The sequence below is a fragment of the Pipistrellus hanaki genome, assembly GCF_964339955.1.
Source record: "Pipistrellus hanaki genome assembly, chromosome: 9".
In the NCBI taxonomy this organism is placed as follows: domain Eukaryota; kingdom Metazoa; phylum Chordata; class Mammalia; order Chiroptera; family Vespertilionidae; genus Pipistrellus; species Pipistrellus hanaki.
The window spans coordinates 68,141,830-68,163,557 of NC_140511.1; the positions used below are offsets into that span (position 1 = coordinate 68,141,830).

Below are 21,728 nucleotides of genomic sequence, written 5' to 3' on the forward strand. Positions count from 1 at the left end.
ACTTGTTCTATTGGGTGGTGGAGAGGCGGGGAGGAGCGAAGGGAAAGACATGAACTTGAAGGGCACATGAGAGGATGTGCCAAGCACCCGTCTACAGCAGGGCTGGGAATTTTATTTTGCCATAAAGGGCCAGACAGTAAATTTTTCAGGCTTTGCAGCTATATTATTTCTGTCACAATGACTCAACCCCGCTTTATTCGAGAACGCAGCCACAGACTGCATAGAAATGAATGGACAGGGCTGTGGGCCAGTACAACTTTATTTACAAAAAATATGGGAGAGGCTTAGCCCACAGAGAGTAGTTTGCAGATCCTTGGCCCTAAGGAATATTTGGAGACTTACCCTGGGCTAAAGTAGAGGATTAGAAGTGGATGTATCTCCTCTGGTTGTGTGTGTGTGTGTGTGTGTGTGTGTGTGTGTGTGTGTGTAGGTGGGGGGGGGGCGGAGATTTAATAATGAGAGAGGCTACAGAACTGGGGTGTGGCCGGCTGGTTCCAGCCCTGCCTTCAGGCTGTGCAGTTTAGCCAAGTCCCAGCACCTCTCTGAGTCTCACCAGCTTCCCTGTGGACACAGAGATAAAGGCAGAAGAGGGATGTCATGAGGCTCAAAGGAGGCCCTTGTGGATGAGGGGCAGTACCCTTAACAAACAGAAAATTCTGGGTGAAAGACTAACTCACACCGTAGGAAGCAGGAGAGCTGGTGAGGCCTAAGAGCTCCAGGTGGGGCATGCACCGGTCTGAACAGCACGGGGAGGGGCGCTGCCCATCAGAAGAAGCTGAATGAACCAGAGGAACTGGAGCTGTCACCCTCTGGGGCCAAGGCCTGACCCCGCTGCCCTGTAAGAACCCCGTGAGAACTCTCCTGGGTTGTATCCTTTGCTGAGAACTCTTGGGAGGAGGGCTCTACTGCACAAGGGTTGCTGGAGGGGGGGAGGGGGCGGAGAAGCCTGACCCTTAGGCTGTGGCCACTGCCTGGTCTGGCATATGGCAACGTGTCTGGGCAGCACTTTCTGGCCTGCAAGAAGTTTTGGTCCCCTCTCTGAGGCTCTGCAGGCTTTGGTCCCCTCTCTGAGGTTCTCACAGATGACAGATGACTGATGCAGAGCAAATAACAAGCCAAGGATGTGCCCTTTGATTAGCCCGCGTGCACGGGAAGGCATCTCCTCTGTTCTGCTGAGGTCCAGTAGCAATTACTGTGGACCCTGTGGCAGGTTCTGGGAGGGGAGGAGAATGGTGAGGTGGCAATGATGAGAGTTAACAGGATGCTTACTACGCGCCACGCACAGTTCTAAACACTGTGAGACTATTCATCCACTTCATTTCCACCACAATCTATGGCCACAATCATTATGCCTATTTTACAGACAAGGAAAACCAGGCACAGAGAAGTGAAATAACTTGCCCAGTCACACAGCTCTGAGGCTGCGTATGAACTGAGTAAGTTAGTTCCAGCATCTGGACTCAGAGGGCTTTGAAGATGTCCCAGAGCTGGTAGGTCAAACCACAGATCTCTCCAGAATTGGGAAAACCACTAGAAAAGTGTTGCAGTGGGAACTGGGAGGCTCAGGGTCTAGTCCTTGCTCTGCCACTAACCAGCCATGTAATGCAAGGCAAGTCCATAGCTCCGTGGCTCCCAAGGCCAGAGCTGAGCAAACATGTGTGTGTCACTGGCTCCATGCATGGGTGGAAAGAATTCAGGCATTGTCCTTTTAGACATGGACATGGTGGTCTGAATATTTGATAGGCAGACCTCACCATTTAAACATGTAAATACAGCCCAGTCTGTAGCCAAAGCTAAGAAATGCCAGTGAAATAAAGGGGTCAGGGTAAGGAGGCCCTGCTGAAACTGGAAACTCTGGGAGTGGAGGGCAGGTGGCCCCTCTGCACACAGGATCTCGGGGTGTGTGGGCTGTGTCTGAGCTCAGGAGCGGAGTCCACGCACCCACTCCCAAACACCCATGCTGCCCTGCTGAGCGCAGTCACGTGTGTGTCCCATTTGGCCAGTTGGGGCGTTGAGAAGAGGGCTGTGAAAAGGGGTTTCAGGCCAGGCTCTGGTCAGGCAAACTGGTGCCTTTCCTCATTTCCAGAGGATGTAAAGATAGAAGACACTGCCCCTGGGTCTGGGGGTCTGGGTTCAAATTTAGGTTACACGGCCAGCCAGCTAGCTCTGGGGGTGAGCCAGGTTCCCATCTCTCAATGGGAACTGGGGGGCTCGAGGTCTAGTCCTTGCTCTGCTACTAACCAATTGTGTGCGCCAGATTGTCCCTCTGCCTCTCCATTTCAAAATCTCATCTCTCTGCCTCTGTCTGCTCTCTCCCCCTCTCTGAATGCCCACATGTGCCTGTTTCTCTCTCTCTCTCTCTCTCTCTCTCTCTCTCTCTCTCTCTCTCTCTCTCTCTCTTCCTGGAAAGGTGGAAGGCTACCTGCTTACATCAGCTAGAACACCTCTCTTCAAGCACACCTCATTCAGAGGCCCAGACATAAACCCCCGCCCTGGGACGGTGACCCCCAGCAGGCGGTGGCCACATTTAATTTAGAGGCTCTGCATGTATGAGCCATTGTACAAAGCCGGCTGCCCCAGAGCAACTTCAGGACTGCCGGGGCCCTGCTGAGAACAGGGGCCTGGAGCGCCTCCTTGCTGGGAAAAGGAAGAGCCTGGCAGGTGTTTCATTTCCCTCCGGCTGCCCCGTCATTAATTAAGCAAGAGAAAGACTCAGCAAGCTCCTGGGGTGAGGCTGGGATTTCCAGGAACATGGGGGGAGGGGGTGTATGGAGAAGGCTATAGACCATGGCGGTCCTGGCTCCGGTCAGACCCCATCCCTGAGTACTGTGTGACCTGGAGCAAACACCGCTGAGCACCTGTAAGATGAATTCGGAGCCACCAGGGCCCTGACCACGTGGGCAGATCTGTGCCATGTCCAGGCACACCTGAGCCACAGGGCTAAGTGAATGCTGGGAAGATGATTCTGGGTTTTGCCTGAGACCATTATCCCATTGACGGCCTCTCCCAGGGTGTGATTCTGAACAGCAAATACTGTTGGAGAAGAAACTCCCATGGGATACGAGGCAGCTAGAGTGGCATCAAGTTGGACTTTCCAGTAAGAGATGCAGATGAGAGAGAACCTGGATCCACTCCCTAAGTGGCCGGAGGAATCAGGGGCAGGGTCAGCCCTCCTGGCGGTGTGCTCTGGGGCAGGCAATGCTCCCTGCTCAGTAGGGCTGAATGGAAAATGGTGGCCTAGAATAGCACAGGCTCAGTGAACATCTGTATGCATTGCCTGACTCTGGTGTTGGGACACATGTTTTCGCATATATCTCACTGCAGCTTTCCTGCAGCCTCGGGAGGTACTAACATCCTTGGTTCACAGACGAGGAGACTAGCAGTAAGGCCCTAAAGGACTTGGAAGCAGCAACCTGTGGGAATTCTGAAGCCCCAGCTTTCACCTGGCTCTCTGCTGCTTCTAGTTACCTCCCCCCAAGTTGAAGATCATGTTTCCCTCTGAAATAGGGATGTGAGGATCCTTTGCTCAGCTTCATCATTGATGCTCTAAGAAATCCTTTCTTCCCAGAATGCTGTGTTGTTATCATCAGGTTACAGCTGCCCAGCTGCCCCCAGAGAGCACTGGGCAGCGTGGCCTTGGGGGCAGAGGTTCAGAGGGTGGCTGAGGGTATGGGGGAGCCAGGGCCTGGGAGGGAGCTGGGGAGGCAGCTCACCAGGAGAGAATGAATAACAAGAACGTGGCGCCCTTCAGAGCTGCGTGTGCCAGACTCAGCCCTCACTGGCGCTCACAACTCTGTGTGCTGGTCACTATAATTACCTCGTTTTTAACTGTGAAAACTGAAGCTCAGAGAAGTTAAGTCACTTGCCCAAGGTCACTCAGCTAGACAGTGGCAGGATTTGAACCCAGGCAGTCCGGGCTCCTCACAATTGTCCAGCTCTGCTCCTCACCCATCGGTGACAGCAGGAGCCCCAGGCCTGCAAGCTAGTCCCCCTTTCTGGGCAGCCCTCTAGAGCCCCAAGGTGAAGATGGGGCCCGCAGTATGCTGCCCCACCCAGAGTGGAAGGTGTTGTCCTGGTGGGTGGGCTCTCATGGAGGAATCCATTGCTTTTCCGTCTTAGAGAATGTCAAGGCTTGAGGTCCTTGAGCCTGTCTCCTTCATTACATAGATGATGGGTCCCAGGACCCGCCCCTCCGTCACCCTGCAGGTGTTGAGGTCGTCAGCACCACGGGCTGGGAATATCCTAAGATTCTATTTCCCTCTCTCTGCAGTTCCCTTCTCAGGTGCTCTGTGGCCAGTCCTGTGGCTCAGGGGTGACACCAGACTGGCTGCACCCAAGAGGCTTCAGGAAATGAATATTTGGGAGATGTTCTACGAGCTTCTGGGCTCTCATTGAATCCTCAGAGCATCACTAATAACATCCCCATTTCCAGTGAGGAGTTGGGGGTCTCAGGACTGAGTATCTGTGTGGGCCTCTCTCACACATATTTGGTTTAAAACTTACCAAAACTTCACTGGGAGATAAGGACCACCTCTTTAATTTGTAGGACCCAGTGAAAACAAGGCAAGCTCTTACTCCAAAGTTATTAAGAATTCCGAGCCAGCAACAGCAGTGAATTATACCAAGTGGGGGAGGGGCCTTCTAAGCGCAGGGCCCTGTGTGACAGCCCCGTTGCATCCTGTGAAGCTGGCCCTGGGGAGGTGTTATCACCACTGCCGTTGTGTCATCCAGAGATCAGAGAATCAGAGAGGTACAGCGGCTTGTCCAACATCACACAGCATTATGCTAGGACTTAGAACCTCACAAACTCTCCCTCCTCAGTTCCTGCAGTGGCTACGGAAGGAATCCTATTACCCCCTTCACATCTGGGGACCCAGCCCAGAGAAGGAAGCGGGAGAGCAAACCTGCCTGTGAATCTCTTGTATGTACGTGCATCTTTTCTTCTTCAAAACAGTCTGCCTGCCATTTTAAATATAAAAAAACAAGATATTGCCTTCCAAATCCTTAAGGGCTGATGATCTATTATAGGGGTGTCGAACTCAATCAGAGAAGGGGCCAAAATCTAAAATCCAGCCTAAATCGAGGGCCGAATGGTTTACTGAACAGTCATAAACTGACAATGTCATAAACTGACAGCGGAGTGCAGTGATGACAGCGCGGTGCGGGCCACATTGCAAGGCCTGGCGGGCTGGATTTGGCCCGCGGGCCTTGTGTTTGACATATGTGATCTATTAGAACATATCCTGTATCCCGTGGCTCAGGGAGGAGCCCCCAGACACTGAGGGTACCCAGGATTCAGTTGAAAAAGCACCATCCTAGGCAAAAGATCCAAGCACAGGCCCAAGAGCCAATACTGCACCATCAATGTGTCTCCCTCCCTCCCTCCTGCTGGCTTCGAAGGAAACCTCCTCCAGGATGGCCCCGGACCCAGATGGCAGGGAGCCTCCACAGGCGTGGTGGCCACGCCAGATCTCATTATTCCGCCAGAGAGAAAGAGAGGGGAGCGGGTTTGGCTCCCTCCCTCCTGGGGGAACTCCTCAGCCTGTGAGCGGGAAGAGGAGGGCGTGACTGCCCCCACTCGCCCAGCCAGGTCCATTCACCACGCTAACAGGAACACGTAATGGTTGTTAATACAAACTGATTTGGGAAGGCGGGTGCACGGGGCCTCCGGGGTGGGGTGTGGCGTGTGGGGGGAGAAGGGCCTCCAATAATATTGCCAAAGGGAACTGGGGGTGTGGCTGAAATGCTGTCTGGTTTTGGTGTTTGCTTTGCAAGGCCTTGAAATCTGTTGTGCTGTGAGTGCGTGCGTGTGTGTGTGTGTGTGTGTGTGTGTGTGTGTGTGTGCAGGGTCAGTGGGCATGTGCACAGTGCAGGGCTATGGGCCCGCGGGGGCGGGCGAGATGAGAACACTGCTTGATCACATCTAAAGGCAGAACACAGCGGTCTAATTCGGAGAGAGAGCAAACAAAGGCATCTATTTTCCCCCTGACTAACTCACCCAACCCCTATTAACACTAATTAGGAAGACTGGGAATTCCCCATAACTTCGCAATTACCGCTAACAGACTTGGCAGGGGCCGGGAAGGAAATGGAACACCCCCGTCCTGTGTTCATGGCCACGGTGAGGGCGGTTCAGGTGGTCACTGTGACCTTCCCACAGCTCCAAACACGCCAAAGCACTGGCATGTCCCTCAGGGATCTTGGGTGACCAGGATGGCAGTCTAATGAGGTGGGCAGAGGGAGGAACTGAGGCTCTCCCTCACAGTCTGGGCTGCTTTCACTGTCTCCTTAAGGCGAGGAGGCTGGGGCAGGGCCTCTGGGGAAAACCCTGCTGGTGTTAGGGGCTGGGAGAAGGAAGGCAGGAGCCAAAGGAGGATTCGGACCTACCTCAGAAAAAGACCCCCAAGTGTAAGGTGACCAGACGTCCCGCTTTTGGCGGGACAGTCCCGATTTTTTTTAAAAAGCGGGACGTCTGGTCACCTTACCCAAGTGGGCCTTGGAGGAGTGGACAGTCCCCTGTATTGATGTTGACCCACTGCAGCCAGCTCAAGCTACGTGATCTTGGCTACCCACCCTGTCCTTGCCTGCCCTCCCTCGGAGGCCCTGTCCATTAAGATGAGCCATATTTTAAAGGCGGCGCCAGAGAGCTGCCAAGATCACAGCGGTGACTTCACAGCCATTAGGCCCCCTCCCCAGCCTGCCGTGCCCTGCAGCCAGACGTCTTCGGAAACCACAGCGAAGCCATTACAGGAGCCCCTCAGCGGCGGCGTGCAGGCAGGACGGCCACTTCTGCCAGATGACAGAAGCTCAGAGCTTCCCAGTAGCTCCTTCGAGCACACAGACCCTCCCTTCAGCCTTCCCTCCTCAGCCCTGCAGCCCCAACATGCCAACGAGTCCCCTTCCCCCAGTGTCTGCGGTGCATCTGCCCCCACCCCCAGGAAAGGATGTCCGTCTGAGGGTGTGGGGCCTGGCTCCGCTTCCAGAAGACAGTCCTTTGTTCTTGCCTGTCTGCCCAGAAGCTGAGATTCTCCGTCTACGAAGGAGCTTAAAGGGCACCTCCTTAATCAGATTAAAAAGGGACTAATATGGTACCAAATGCTAACTATCCGACTGCAGGTGATTTTCTTTTATTCTTTTTTTCTTTATGATTTCCTTTGTTCTTACAAAGAATGTGTATCACGAATGTGATTAAAACAAACAGTGGAAGATCCATGGAAGCCCCACACTCTGAAGCTGCCAGGCCTTCTTAGAGGCTACAACCTGGGCCTGCACTACCTCTTCTCCCTCTGTCTGCCTGGAGAACTCCTTCTCACCCTTCCCAGCCCAGCCTGGCGTCTCCTCCGCCGTGAAGCCTTCCCTGATTTCTCCAGCCTGGCGAGCGATCCCTTCTCATTCGTTCCGATGCCCTTCCATTGGAGATGAGAAGACAAGGCCTAGAGAGGGGCAGGGCCTCCCCAGGCCTCACAGCGCGGTCATGAGTGATGAAGTCTGCTCTACAACCCAGAAGGGCTCCTTTACAGCACGGAGTGGAGATGTGGTACATACTCTACTTGACTCTCAGCTCCCCCTTCCTTCCCCAGAGCCAGAGCCTGCCCTGTTGGGGAAGCTTTGACCTCCGTCTTTGTTTTCCCCAGACATGAGCCCAGGGTGCTCTTCTCCCAGCCTCCAGGGGCACACATCATGGCTGTGAGTGAAGCAGCAGAGAATGGCCTTATTGTTTTTCCACAAAGGGGAGTGGGGACAGAGCTCAGCACAGGGGCCTTTCCTCCCTCCCTGGAGCTCAAGGCTGTGTCTGAGTGGCCAGTTCCATGAGGGCCAGGCAGGGCCTCCCTGCACACCCAGGTCATGCCCCGGGCCCCTCCCTGGCTGGTCAGCAGGAGGCCTGGCTCACGCAGGGCCACACTGGCCTGGGGCTGAATCCCAACTGTGCTACTGAACAGCTGTTGTTTCATATATCTGAGCCACATCTTCCATAAAAGAAGCTACCGTTACGAGGCACTGCTAGCAGCCAGGGCGCCGGTTGGGTGTTGTAGGCACGCACGGCTCATCTTCATGACATACCTGAGGCAGCTATCCTCACTCACATTTCACAGGTGGAAAAATCGAGGCTCACAGGACACGAAACCATTTCCAGAGCCAGAAGCTTCTGAGCTGGGATTTGAGTGTGAATCCATTTGGGATCATAAGCCTGTCTCCCAAGACAGTGATACAGATCGGATGAGCTCATAGCTCAGGCCAAATGATCCTTAGATAAGGTGACCAGACATCCCGCTTTTGGTGGGACAGTCCCGATTTTTAACAATTTGTCCTGCATCCCGCAGCGTATTAAAAAAGTCCCGATTTTTGGAAAGATTCTTTTTTTAAAACGCCCCGGGACGCGGGACAAATTGTTAAAAATCGGGACTGTCCCGCCAAAAGTGGGACGTCTGGTCACCTTACCATTAGGGGGGCTAGATGGGCCCCTTCTCTTAAGGACCATGCTCACGGTACCAGGCTGCTATCTTTGGATAAGGCAGTGGTGGGCAAACTCATTAGTCAACAGAGCCAAATATCAACAGTACAATGGCTGAAATTTCTTTTGAGAGCCACATTTTTTAAATGTAAACTTCTTCTAATTCCACTTCTTCAAAATAGACTCGCCCAGGCCATGGTATTTTGTGGAAGAGCCACACTCAAGGTGCCAAAGAGTCGCATGTGGATGATAGCCACAGTTTGCTGACCATGGGGTTAAGGGTATGGGAGTTGGTGGAACTCCACTGTATGTCCTCCACTGTGTTAGGCCCATCCCTTTATACAGATGACGAGACAGAGGCTCCGTTGGACAGAGTTTGCCCAGGAATGCGCAGCTCCTGTGCAGAGTGAAAACATGTTCTCATGCTTTCATACATGGCTCTCCCCCACCCCAATGAGCCCCCTGTGAAACAGACGGGAGTGCCATCCCCATCCTGCAGGTGTATGATTCGAGGTTCAGACAAGTCACCTGTTGGCCTGGAGCAGTGGGGCTGGCACGAACCAGCTCTGCCACGGGGAAGGCCCAGCTCACGCGAGCCGCTGGAGGGGCTGATGCTGCGGTCTGTGAGTGAGGCCTGTCAGCCCCCTCATAGACAGCAGCATCCCCCAGCCCTGCGGGATGCACCTGCTCAGAAGGCTCAGGCATGGTGCTTCGTATCTAGGCAACAGGCGCAGCCTCAGTCCTCTTCAAGACACACAGGCCTTCAAGTCAGGACAGCGCTCCCGCAGACCTCCCTCAAGTGGCTAATTTTCTGCTTTCCAGAAGGAAATAAATCTTAAGGAGTCCAGACTCCTTGGCTCCCCAGACCTTGGAGGGAGGGGGCTTCCAGCCACATTTCCCTCAACTTTCCCGCTACGTCAGCCTTGCAAATGGCACCTCCGGGTCCAGTGCTCTTTCCATTTTCTCCGATGCTGTTTCCTTTTCTCCGATCGCTCCCTACCTCCTTTGTCCCGGTTGGATGTCTGTGTGAGTCTTGTCAACCAAATGAGACACAATGGGTGGAAAGTACAGGAAGACAGAGTTCACCTCTATACAAAGATGAGTACCCCCACCTGTGGGAGGACTGGAAATGTGGCTCAGGTGTGAAAAGCTGCATGTAACTCAGAGAGACCCTGGGAGAAATCCCGGCTTCCCCCACCCCACACCCGTGTGATTTAGGCCGAGTGCCTCAATCTCTCGGAGCTGGAGTTTCCTCAGCTGTGAAATGCTGCCATCCCGGAGAATGGGACCAGAGGTCAATGACCTCAGCAATCCTGGCACTTAGCTGTGGTCAGGACATGCGAATGTCCTCCAGTCTCTGAGGGCACTGAGCTGCCTGACCCTGGATGTATTAAAGCAGATGTCGGCGGGTTCTCGTGTGGGACTGGGTACAACCTCACACATCCCTTCTTGCACCGAAGTAGAGATTGCATTCAGTGTCTGAGTTTTGCCAACTCCAATAAAACACATGAGTTGGCCTAGGCTGGCTGTGGGAAGATGGGTATATCACTGAGTACACACAGTCCCCCCACCCCCCTTCCACACATGGTGTCTGATCCATCCATATGAAATGTCCAGAAAAGGCAAAATCTATACAGAGAGTGAATTGGTGGTTGCCTGGGGCTGGGGGTTGGGACAGGGACCGATGACCAATGCACAGCAGATTTCTTATGGGGTGATATTCTAAAATTCGATCGTAGTGATGGTTGCACAACCATAAATTTACTATGAATCCCTGAAACATTCCCTGCCAATGAGCAAATTCTATGGTGTGTAAATTCTACCTCCATAAAGCGGTTAAAAACAACAACACCGAAACACCATCACCAGGCCAGTTGAGGGTGACGACTGGACTCTGTGGTGGCAGTGGCAAGCTGACCTGAGGTCTCCGCCAGTCTCCAGGACTTCTTCTCTGGGGTTTCACATGGGCACTTGCTTGTTATTTAAAATGCGAGGAAAGGGAACAGACCCACCAGCAGACCCAGACGGTGTGAGGAGGTGGGGTTCTGCAGAGGGTTAGGGGCCAGCGATGGTGCAGCATGAGGGAGGAGCTTGCAGGAAACTGGTCTCCCAGAAGCCCTTGGGGAGCAGGGCTGGGTGGGGGCTCAGGGCACCAATGGTCTTGGGTTCCTGAGCGAGAGCAAAAACCAAGGACGTGGTCTAGCCCCGTGGTTGGCAAACTGCGGCTCGTGAGCCACATGTGGCCCTTTGGCCACTTGAGTGTGGCTCTTCCACAAAATACCACGGCCTGGGCGAGTCTATGTTGAAGAAGTGGCGTTAGAAGAAGTTTGAGTTAAAAAATGTGGCTCTCAAAAGAAATTTCAATCATTGTACTGTTGCTATTTGGCTCTGTTGACTAATGAGTTTGCCGACCACTGGTCTAGCCTTATCTCGAAGGCAGTGGTGGGTCTGCTTGAGAGGTAAAGCAATGAAACCAACCTGGGACTGAGTAGCTACTCTTTGCCAAGGAGGGACATTTACCTTGGCGATGTGACTGGCTGTGGGGCCTAGAGGTCAGCATAGAAGACCGGGGGAGAGATGTAAACTGCTCAGGGTTATAAAGATGTCTGGTTTAAACCTCCCCACCAGTGAAAGGCGGGTATCCATCAAACCCATTTTAGACAAAAGGAAACCGGAGCTCTGGAAGGTCAGTCACTTGCCTGAGGCTGCATAAGAGGTGGCAGGGGTAGGATTTGAACCTGGGACCTGTGCAGAGCAGGAGAAGAATTTTCAAAGCAACCTGAACCTTGCTCTTAGTTGGTAGTGAAAGCCCCGTCACTAGAGGTATGCAAGCAGAAGCTCCATGATGACCTCTCAAGGAGTGAAAACAGATGACTTTGAAACCCTTCTCAGTCCAGTTAGCCTGTGAGGCCACAAGTCCTTGCTGACTGTTTCCCTTGAGAGTTAAGTCTATCCTCTGAGTAAAGCAGCAAGGCCTGAGCCCTCCTGAGGGAGGGGATCGTGGGCAGAGCCCAGCTGGCACCTCCTCAGCTGGAACCACAGCTGCTCTGAACGCTCACCACAAATCAGCACTGATTGCTGCTTGGGGCTAAAGTGATACCTGAACACAAACAGGCCCGGCCAGGGCGGCATCACAGGGCTCCAAGCAGCTCCACATTAGGCTAAACACAGCCCAGGAGTGGGTGGTGGGGAAGCAGGAGCTGCCAACCCAAAGCAGCTGCCCAGCCTGTCCTGGTGGGCCCCCGCTGGCCCTGCAGCACCACCGGTTCCATACCTGCCCCACCCTCCCTCCCCTCGGCGCTGGGCTTCCCAAGGTCTCAGCATCCTGGCTGCGGTTTGCAAGCTCCCTCCTCTCGGCCCTGGACTCACCACAGGATGAGCTCATAGGAGCCCCTTCCCAAATGAGAGCCCCAGGCCTGGGAGGGGCCCCGCTGTCTTACATGTGCCTGCTTGGCAGTGAGGAGGCTGGGGCCTCTGAGAAAGGGGGTGGACTGGTCAGGCTAGGGGCTCCCCAGTCACCTCCTTCTCATGGGGCTCCCAAGCCAGCATTGAGGAGGGACCCAGGTGAATGGCAGGGCCTTCCTGAGCCACACCTCCAGTCATCCGCCTGGGTCCCCCGGCTCTCTCCCACCTAGCTCCATCCTCACAGGGGTCGGGATTTGCTCTTGTAGTGCTTGTGCCTCCGCTCCAGGTCAAGAACCCGGACCTGCAGATGGCACCCAGGTCCGCCGCCCCCCCCCCCCCCCCCCCCCCCCCCCGCCGCGAGAGAACACATGGAGACTTGAGATGGGAGGGGTATGCAGACACTAATTACAGAGCAGGACGGCCCAGATACTTCCCAGGTACAGAGACAGGGGGACAGACATGGCTCCCTGCACTCCAGCACTCAACTGGCTCAGCTCCCCAGAGGAAATGTTCTAGCAACAGGGCAGGGCTTCTCCAGGTCTCAGGGTTTCCAGCCCCACCCTGTCTCCTCCCATCCACAGCAGGCTCAACTCTGCCCTCCAGAGGCAGCCTGCTACCTGCTGGGATCCAGGGGCCTCAGCCTCTGCCCTCCCCACCATCCTCCCAGGGCTCAGATCTTCCCCCCTCCTCTGCATAAATCCTTCCAGGGCTCCCCAGAACTTCTGGGGACCCACCAAACTCAGAGCACAAGAGGCCTATTGACTACCCCTCCGCCCCCCCTGCCCTCTTATCACTCCACCCCAGCAGCACCTGGGTAGCTCCTGTAATGCTGCTTGCAGCTCCGTCATGCCCCAAGGTCTTGGCATATGCTGAACCCACTGCTAGGCATTCCCTCCCTTCTCCTAAGTCACACACAGATTTCTTTGTCACCTCTCAGTCCTTCATAATCCAAGTGCCTTCCCCAGGACCTCCTCCTCCCCTCCCCAGCATGGGCCCCAGCACCCCTTCTTTATGCCACCTCCTCGCATTAACCTCTTGCTACCTGCCTGTTACCCTCAGTGATTCTGACTTGAGCTTGCATCCCAATCCCCTGGACAGCTTGGCAGAGCCCAGGCTGCTGGACCTCAACCCCTAGCCTCTGATTCACTAGAGGGTGGGGAAGGGGGAGTCTGAAAAATCTGCATTTCTAACAGGTTTTGGGCTGCTGGTGTGAGGACCACACCTGAGAACCGCTAGTGAAACCCTAACCCCTTTGAGGTCCACCTTGTATGACATTTCACCTCCGGTCTCTGGAAGAATCTGGTTTATAGTTGGTGCTCAATCAACAAAGGAGTGGAGGTACTGCTTCATCTGTGGTAGCCAATATAGAGGCAGAAATATATGCGGAGACAACCTTTCTGATTGGTTCTCTCTGCTGTTGGCGTTCTCTCTCTCCCTTTCCAAGATGGTGGTTAGTCACTGGGTCCTGCGCTGGGCCGAGGAAGACAGGCTGGAGCCCCAGGAGGCAGAACACAGGTTGGAGCCTGTGCCGGAGTGGCAGAGGAAGAGGCTGGGGAAATGGTTGGAGGGACATTGCTGGAGACAACAAGGAGAAGTGGATTTTGTGGGATCCAACAGCGACAGGCTCATGTGCCCTGATCCCTGAACAGCCTTCCCAAGAGGTGACAGGACCCTGAGGTGCCTGAGAGAGGGCTGGGATTCTCAACACCCAAACTCCCGCCCGCAGGTGTGACCAAAGACCCCATGCCGAGGTTGGCATGAAAATGGCTGCTGCCCACTTGCCCTCCCTGGACCCTGAGGCTTGGCAAATGAGTCTTTCTGTGGGGTCCTAAGTGCTCTGAAGCCAAGCAGCCTCCCCACCACATTCTGGGTCACACAAAGGCCCCCAAGTCTCCTACACAATCCTAGGGGGCCAGTCTCTTCCCGTCCCAATGGGACTGGGATCGAATGTCCTTCAAATGGGCAAAAGGGGGGTCAGCAGCAGTCATATCTGGAGAAATGAAGGCAAATGGCAGTTTGCACCCTAGTGTTGGTAAAACTCAAGCCTGCCCATTCCAGGAGCACCAACAATGCTTTGGGTCGTGTGCTGGGGAGGCCCTGGCCCCTTTCTGATGAGGGAAGGAGAGTGGGAGCAGAAGGCACAGATCGGAGGTGAGTGATCACCTTGCCAGGAACAAGGCCTCTGAAATTGGACTGAGCCCTGGGGCTCTGGCAGAAGCAGGGGCTCCGGGCATGCGGCCAGACACAGTGTCGGTGCACCTGTCCCTCCAGGCCTGGCCCTTGTGTGGCATGCCTCACACCCCTCCCCTGGACTCAGGACACTGGGGACCCTTCAGGTCAGAGCAAGCGGGAGTCAGGCTGTGCCTGGGTCCAACCGAACCACCGAGGCACCGGCCTTAGAACTAGCCTGGACTGGCCACGGTCCCCTCCTAACTACATACCTGTCCCCTTCCCTTAGGAAGAAAAAAAAAAAAAAAAAAAAAAAGAGGAAAAAGCTCTGACTTGGAACATTGCTGGGAAAGGGAATGAGAGAGCTGGCCGTGAGGGCAGGGGGTGGGTGTGGGGGGGAGGGGGGAGGCTGCATTTGCTTTTTAATTTAAGTCTCTCTGGATCATTTGAATGTTTAAGGAGCATGTTGTACTTCTGAAATAACAACTTTAAAAATAATTTTTGCCTTAAATGTGCAAAGCCGTCTGCAAAAACATGTCTGGAAGAAAGACGTATCTGCAACGCATAGCTTCCGGGCGTCATTACGCAGGCCGTCAGCATCCTCTCCGGAGCGTTCACCACGCACGCAGAGCTCTGCTCCTCGTCTTAACACCCATTATTTAATCTAATGCTCATCAGAGCCCCGGGAGCCGGCTGCTATTAGTGCTATCATTTTCTAGATGAGAAAAATAGAATCTAAGAGACTGAATAACACGCCCGAGGCCACCCAGCCTCGGAGCTGGGGTCTGAGCAAGCTCTCAGCCTCAGATCAGGGCACACGCCACGCCGCCTCCCGCAGCCGAGATGAGGAAGTGACAAGCTCGAGAGCCATTTGTTTTGTGTCCCCTCCGTGACTTGAAAACCACTCCTGTTGCCCAGGAGCCAAAATCAAACTGTGACTAGTGCCTCCAACCCCCTTGGACACTTGGACTGAGGCAAGGGAAGCATGTAGCATGGTGAAGCCACTGTAATCCGGCCATCTGTCTACCCGTCCACCGGCCATGAATGGAAGCCCCCGGCGTGCCCAGCTCTGCGAGGGCAACTGCAGAGGGTGAGGGGCTCACAGCCCCCAGCAAAGGACCAGGGGAGCACCAAGCAGACTGCTCCCCCCCACAACACCTTCCAATTTGCAGGGTTTGCATCCTTCAAAAATATCCAAAACTCCTTGCCATTCGGGATCCGGAGGCATTAAAGGAGGTAAAAAGGAAGCATAGCCCTATCATCCATGCCCAGCGGCGAGCCAATCTTCTCCAAAATACTTAGTTTGTTTAATGCTGAGCCAGGAAATTCAACCCATCCCTTCAAACCACCTGGGTACAAGGCCAGGCCAATTCGCTGGGGCGGATTCTCCAGCATTTCCCTGGAACCTCAGCCCCAGCACGGAAAGGGCGGGCGTATGCAAAGCTCCAGGAGCCCGTGTACTAAAGGGTCATGGATTCGATTCCTGGTCCAGGGCATGTACCTGGGTTGCAGATTTGATACCTGGTCCTGGTTGTGCGCTTGCAACAGGCAATCAAGTGATGTGTCTCTCTCACATGGATCTCTCTCTCTCTCTCTCTCTCTCTCTCTCTCTCTCTCTCTCTCTCTTTCTCTCTTTCTCCCCTCCCTCCCTCCTTCCCTCCCTCCCTCCTTCTCTCCCTTCCTCCCTCTCTTTCTCCCTCCCTCCTCCTTCCTTCCCTCCCTTCCACTCTCTCTAAAAAATTCAATGGAAAAATATAGCCTTGGGTGAGGATTATAACAGTGTGAAAAGTAAGTGACAAACATCCACCAAGTCCGACTGTAATTAAGCATTGGTTGAGACACTGGACAAGGGCCTGGGGGCAAGACACGCAGAGGAGGGGTCCTGCCCTCAGCAGATCTCCCTGAGAGTGGGGCCCTTTCAGCCATGTTTCCCTTCAATCTACAGCAAATGAAACAGTGCCTGGCACACAATAAGAACTCCACAGTCACTGGCTGAAGAAAGGAATGAATGAATACTCATTGCCCCGGGAGCACTGAGCACACCATATAAGGCAGGGTGATGCTGAACACTGAGCTGTCTGCCTAGTGAGTCAGAGCTGCAGAATCCACAGGGGGGAGAGAAGGGAGATAGAGAGAGAGAGAGAGAGAGAGAGAGAGAGAGAGAGAGAGAGAGAGAGAGAGAGAGGGCGATGTGAAGGCCAAGAAGGTTTGTGGTTGACCTAAATCAAGCAAAGGACAGATCTTAAAAATCACTCGGCCAATTGCCTGGGAGGCAGAAGCATATGCTGCGGTTTCCCATCTATTTTTTTCTGCAGAGCAATCTTTTTTTTTTCAAATGAAATCATACACCGCACCCTAAATGCATCACAGGGCTGCCACGGTGGACGTCAGCTGGGGCCGAGAGGCTGGCCCGCTCGCCTCTGCCCTGGAACCCCACACAGGCCCCTGGGGCCCTGGAAGATGGGCTCCCACTCAGTCAGTGCCCCCTCCTTCCCCTCCCTCTCAGAGGCCCCAGGAAGTGGTGGCTGAGGGGGGGTGGGACGGCAGCTATAGCTGCTCCTCTGAAAAGGAAGCTGTCATAGGTCCAATTTTTGGGGGCCTCTGAGAGCAAATAAATGCTAAAGTAGCTGAAGAAACTTTAACCAGCCAGGGCATGGGGGTGGGAGTGGGAATGGGGTGAAGGGAAGAAGGTAAAGGCCCTTCGAGCAAGTGGAGGGGACCTCAAGGCAAGCTGATACAGGGTGGCTGAGATGGTGCGGTGCATGTATGTGTGTAAGTGTGGGCATGTGTTTTTGTGTATGTGTGTACATAAATGTGTGTGCTTGTGTGTATGTGAATGTGTGTGACTCTGTGTATGTGAGTGTGTGTGTGTGTGTGTGTGTGTGTGTGGCTTCCAAAAACCCGATCCACGAAACCGAGGTCTACTGGTCAGAGGCCACAGGAAGGACCTGTTTGGGATAAATCAGCCCTCCCGCCTGCTCCCTATCCCCACCCCCTGCCCACTAGGGTGCATCTGCTGTTCTGTCTGCCCGCATTCCTTCTCCTTTTTCTGAAGATTGTACTGGAGCCAAATAAAGACTTGAACTTCCAGTCTCCTTGGTGGCCAGGTGTGTCATAGAGCTACGTTCTGGCCAATGGGACACGAATGGAAGTGACCTGTGCACCCTCTAAAGGATGGGGCACCCTCTCCTTTCCTGATTTCCCCTCTTGCTGAGCAGAATGGAGACACCACCGTGGGCCACCGAGGATCACGTAGACAAGTGGATGGAGGAGCCAAGGACAGAAGGAAACTTGGCCTCTAATATTTTTTTTGTAGAAGAAACTCCTTAGCTCAGTGTTACTGAGGAAAAAGCATCCTCTCTCCTTTAAGGAACCGTGGCTTTGGGATTTTGTTACACACAACCAAACCCATATCCTAACTAACGCATGCATACTATAGACAAAGCATCTTCACACATCCAGGCAGTCAACAAATATGGCCTATTTGCTCTGCTGGGACCAGAGGATTCACCTAAGACAGATCAACCCCTGGCCCTCACAGAGTCTACATTCCAGTGCAAATGTGGACTCCACCCCATCCATGTGAGACTCAACTAGTTTCAAGCTGACAGGGTAGGCACCCTACAGTAACAGCTGACACTTATTGGGTTCTGAGCTTACCTGGGTGCCCATCCTGTTCTAAGTCCTTTTCACGTGTTACCTTATTTTATCTTCACCACAAACCCAGAAAGTGGGTGTTATTGCTTCCCTGGTTGACTGATGAGGAAGTTGAGACACAGAAAGGTCTCAAGGCCACACAGCTAAAAACTGGTGATTCCAGGATTTGATCCCTGGTCTGCTGGACTTTAGAGCCTTAGCCACTCCTGCTAAAGAAGGGACTAAATCACGGCCCGCTGATAAAGAATGACAGGGTGCCCTGCTGACGGTTACTACTAGCAACAACAACAAAGCAGCCTAACACCCCGTGCTGAACAAGCCTGAACTCCCTTACCTCAGCAGCTGGCGTCTGGAAAAGGATCCTGTCCACGTTTTTAGAAGCCAAATTCAAAGGATTCACGTTGCTTTGACGACAGTGCCAGAAGCTCTTGCCACTGCAAGCTTCGTGCTGTCCAGGAGATGCCCACCTGTCAGAGACAGAGCCCGCCGTGACTGCCTGCCTCGTTGGGGGAGATCTTACTTGCTCATGCTGCCTGAGGTCTCTTGTTTTTGTTTGAAATGCTCTCTGGGCCCCGAGGAGGCAGTGTGATGAGGCAAAGACTGCAGGAGTCTGAGGTTACTCATCAGGACTGGGAAGCAAGACAATTCTGAGACGCAAAGATATGCATATGGCTGTGTGTGTATGCCCGGAAAAAAAAAATACGTAAGCATCTCGCTGCGTCTAGCACGGTGCACTTTGCAGAGTGGGGATGCTCAGCAAATGTTCATGGCTTGCTTGAACATAAAACATCATTTTATACCTCCAAGCGAGGGGGTGGAACCGGCGGGAGAGTTCAAGTACATAGGAGGAAAGATCCTTGTGCATATGCAAATGCATTCTAGGAATGCACCATGGAGCCAGACCCACGGCATCATTTTACCAGCAAGGAGAACAGACACCCAGAGAGGGGCAGTGACTTGTCCAAAGTCACACAGCAAGTTGGCAGCAGAGGGAGGCCTGAACCTGGGGTCTCTCCTGCTGGGTGCTCTCTCTAGGGATGTTCCCTCCTTTGTAGCTGTCAGCCTTGCAGCCCCTGGAGCAGCCAAGGGGGCACAGCCAGGGTCTGCTGCCTGCCTGTCAGGTGCATGCTGGGAAAGGCCGGGGCCGAGAATGGTCTCCTGGCTGTGCTTAAGCCGGGACAAGGTGTGGGAGGCAGTGCCCACAGTAGCATCAGCTTTAGAAGTGGGTGGATCTCACCCCATGCTGGGGCAACCTCTCTCCAGAAGTGGGGCCCGGAGCAACTCCAGCACCCAGGGCACCTGATCTCCAGATCTGTAAAACAGGGATAAGGACAGCATTGTCTTCAAGAACTGCAGGGAGTAAAGATGCCTTCCCTGAGTCTGTAAAGCCCTCAATAGAGCATTTGGCATAGAGCAAGCGCTCAATAGATGTTAGGGAGGCAACACAGCAAGAGAATGCTGGGAGTGCTGCCCGGGAGATGGAGCACCAGACCAGGAACTGCTCTTTGTCCTTAGCACCTCTTTAGACAAACATCTCTCAGTGCCACCCATTACTGTTCCTTCCGACCCACCTTTACCCCTCTTCTCTGCCTCTCCGTGACCCGCGTGGCCCACACCCAGCGTATCTGCTTCTCCCTCTGGGCTGCACACGCCCCACCTGCCCACGGGACCCCGAACCCCAGCCCACGTTTCACCAGCCAGCGAGATGCAAATGTCATTAGCGCTCCACAAGCTGGGGAACGCTAATGTCACGCTAATGTCACACCAGACGGCAGCCAGTGTGTGAGAAGTGGAGAGAGGCGGGTGGGGTGGGACAGATCCCCAGGAGAGGTGGCATTCTCCACTTTCTCCAGGAGGGTAGGATGAGGAAGTAAACAAATGGCTGCAGGAAGGAGGTGACAACGGAGGCTGTTTTAGCAGCATGCTATGCAGCTGTGCCTCTCTCACGGGCTCGCTGCGGCTGCCCGGGGCCCCATCTTCTGCCCCATTAGGACCGCATGTGTGTGTCAGCCCCTCGGGGCCTCCTCCCAATTCACTTGATGAAGTGGCTCATCGGGGGTGACCCCCAGCCTCCATCTTTCATTTTCACCCCAGTCCATGCTCCCTCACACCTATTAAGAGAAGCAGACCGCCTATCCCATTAACAGACCCATGGCTGGGGGTGGGGGCTTTCCTTCATCCCCAGGAGGGGACAGCAGAAGGCTCTGTGGACCTGCAGGCACAGTCCTGGGTTCCCGTCCCAGGATGTGAGCACTCAGGCACACCTTCTCCTCCGGGGGGCCCTGGCTTCTCCCGGTGAGAGGGGGTGTTGGACCCGCCAATGGTCCCTGCAGTCTCTCGGGGCCAGATCTAAAACCAGGGCTCTAATAACTTACAGGCAGATACCAAAGTAAGTTCCCCGCCCATCCCCCCACCTCCTCCAGTGTCCTGATGACGCCAGCAGGCACATTAGGGCTTCCTGGAGTAGAGGGCAGACGTGTGTATCTGGAGAGGAGAGAGGGCGCTGTGGGCATGGGGGCCAGGGTGAGCAAAGGCACAGAGATACCCAGATTGGGGCCTCGGGAAGAGCAGGAAATGAGATGGAAAAGGCCTGTGATCAGCGCCTTTCACTGAGAGCTGGTAAAACATGGACAGTGTCTCCCTAACTTGGCACGGGGCTGGCCCTGAGTGCCACAGAGAGGACACGGGCATTTCCCTGTAGGTCACAAGCCACAGGAGCATTCACTCATGTTAGTGAGCATTCATTAAACGCCTGCTGTATAGCCAGTACTCAGAAGGTGCCAGGGATGAGTGAGGCACACATTTCACCTCGAAAGCAGCTCACTGTTAAGGGACCTGGTTTTCATAGTTCAAGGAGGCGAAGGAGGGCGCATCCCTTGGTTCCGAGTTCAGAGAAGGGAGGGGCCCTTCTTTTTTGAGCCTCAGGAAGGCTTTCTGACAGAGGGGGCAGATTTGGATGTGTGGAGGGGAGAGGAAGACACCACAGGCAAAGAGACCAGGGTGAGCAAAAGCATGGAGGTACCCAGGTGTGGGTGGGTGTTCAGGACCACGAGCCAAGACTGCCTAGGAAATGAGACAGGGAGGAATGGTCAAGGTCCTCAAATGATGCTGGTCTAAGGGTGAGAAACTTCACCCATAGGCAATGGGGAGCCACGGAAGGTCATAGAGCAGAGGTATACTCCAGGTAGATAAGAAGCAGGAGGGAGCCCCGGCAAGTGGAAACAGATGAGAGACTGAAAGGAGGATGGGAAGGGCCTGGTGGTAGAGGTGGAGAGTAAAGAGATGATGAAAGGGTGGGTGGGAGAGGAAGACAGATATCGGGGGAAAGATGGTGACTGGACTTAGACATGTTGGGTTTGCATCCCAGCTCTACCGCTGTCATCAACTGTGTGGCCTCAGGCAGCTCATTTAACCTCTCTGGGCCTCAGTGCCCTTCTCTGTAAAGTGAAAAAAAAAAATAATAAAGCCACTTCATAGGGATGAGGATGCAGCCAGACAATCTATACTAATAAAAGGGTAATATGCTAATTAGACTGGACATCCTTCCTGACAAAGCCAGGGCCTGGGCAAAGCTGCCCAGGGTCCCAGGTGCCTGCAGCTGGCCAGAGGGAGGGAAGTCTGGGTCTCAGGTGCCTGCAGCTGGCCAGAGGAGGAAAGCCTGGGTCCCAGGTGTGGGAGCTGAGGCAGAGGTGGTTGGGGCAATCAGGCAGGCAGGCAAGCAGTTAAGGGAATCAGGCAGACAGGTGAGCAGTTAAGAACCAGCGGTCCTGGATTTCGAGAGGGTGCAGCCTGGGCTGAGGGGACCCTCTCACCCCCGCCCCATGCACAAGTTTCGTGTACCAGGCCTCTAGTATAATATATGAGAAGCACTCAAAACACAGTGAGTGAGTGATTGTTGGGTGCTTGCTTTCTAAAATGTAAGCATTTATTGCTTTTTATTAATCAGCGGTGCCCTTCCCTGTTGCAAATGAGGTGCTGAAGCTCCAGGCAAATGCCTGGCTGGGATTGGCACCACTGGGCCTCACATCACAGGAGAAGCAAGTTA

General features: G+C 54.1%; 1 protein-coding gene across 4 annotated transcripts in view; it reads right to left on the minus strand.

Moving 5' to 3' along the window:
- Window positions 1-21,728, minus strand: part of TSPAN18 (tetraspanin 18) — a 139,336-nt gene that overhangs the window by 25,980 nt on the left and 91,628 nt on the right. For 3 of the 4 annotated variants that reach the window (XM_084894496.1, XM_084894497.1, XM_084894498.1), the window contains one exon: window positions 18,018-18,150. The exons of the other annotated variant lie outside the window; for it this stretch is intronic. The gene's annotated coding sequence lies outside the window, so the exon portion shown is untranslated. The remainder of the gene's footprint in view (window positions 1-18,017; window positions 18,151-21,728) is intronic. 4 annotated transcript variants of the gene reach the window in all.